Raw genomic sequence first — 1300 nt, forward strand, 5'->3', positions numbered from 1 at the left:
TGCAGAGTGTGTGACTGATTTATTAACTAGTCACTCAAACCGGGGGGGTGGGGGGTGGGGCATGTCCCTCTCACGTGTAATGGGTGTGAGAGGGGGGCGTAATTTAATATTTATTTAAGAGTCCTGACACAGCTGGAAGTGTTGGTACTGGTGTCGTGCAGTCGTACCCTTCTGTAGTTGAAATTAATATTTTAAACTCACGAAAATCCCCGGGAGTAAATTTTAAATAGGTAAACCAGAAGCGAACACACAATCCCAGCATGCCTTGCGTTGCACAAACGTGAACGCGCAGGATAAAAGTTGCGTCTCACAGTATCACAGTTAACACGTGAGAGGCTACATTTATATCCACGTGCGACTTTTCTGTCCATCAGAACCGCCACATGTAAACAACATGAATCCGTTTAGTGGCATCAACTTTACACCAGAGGTGAGGGTCACGTTCCCGCGGAAGTGATCGTCCTCTCACTGCAAATTAAAATAGATCACTCTGATTTCTCTTCAGATCGTATAAATCTTTCGCCTTTTACTAAAGATTTCCGTGGAGAGGATCAATAAGAGTTATACTCAATTTTTGGTGTCCTGCTGAACTGCAGGACTTCTGAATGTGTGAAATGGAAATATCAAAGTTGAAACTGATATGGCCAGTAAGGCGATAGTGATGCAGGATTGCAAGCTGCATTTACAAGTATGTTGCATATCATCCCTGCAGATGTTTGACTCCTTTCCATCCTCTCCTGTAGTAGTTTTCAGTTGCCTACAAGTAACTGTCAAAACTTTTCATTCAGTCTGCATTACCAGCATCTTGACCAAACTGTTAATCTCACCTCCAAAACTCACTCAAACCACCAAAACACTTCATCTCAAAATAAACTCGTTCCACTAAACACTGGCAACAATTCTCACTCAGAAAGTACAGCAGGGAGCGTGTACACATACTGTAAATTAAAATGTTTTATCTTTGAAGCTTGAATGGATTTTCTATTAAATCATCATATTTTCACTTCGTAGACTGCAGTAAAGGAAAAGTAACAAATTCAGAAACAGACATTTTCGTCAGTATCCTTTCTTTTTTCCATATCACTGCATGTAGTAAATTAATTTTAAAAAATAAAAATACTTCCTAAAATGTATATTTGCTGCAAAACAGTTTTTTTAACAATTCCTGAACCAATTATGCTAAAATACAAGCACATTTCCTGCTTTACACTTAGACTGTGGTCCTAAACCACACTTTGTTCAAAACACTGCACACTGAGATGCAAACATACGTACATATTCTGTAAATATTTTCTATCCA

At 39.1% G+C, this 1300-nt stretch overlaps 1 non-coding gene across 1 annotated transcript; it reads left to right on the forward strand.

Annotated features, from left to right (window-relative positions):
• Window positions 1-485: 485 nt before the first annotated feature.
• Window positions 486-599, forward strand: LOC119906295. Its single transcript, XR_005444962.1, has one exon. It is a non-coding gene; the product is annotated as a U5 spliceosomal RNA (small nuclear RNA).
• Window positions 600-1300: the final 701 nt, after the last annotated feature.

The sequence above is a fragment of the Micropterus salmoides genome, unplaced genomic scaffold (genome assembly GCF_014851395.1).
Source record: "Micropterus salmoides isolate LMB-PRFRI ecotype aquatic unplaced genomic scaffold, ASM1485139v1 Ms_hic_scaffold_16, whole genome shotgun sequence".
NCBI classification, from domain to species: Eukaryota; Metazoa; Chordata; class Actinopteri; order Centrarchiformes; family Centrarchidae; genus Micropterus; species Micropterus salmoides.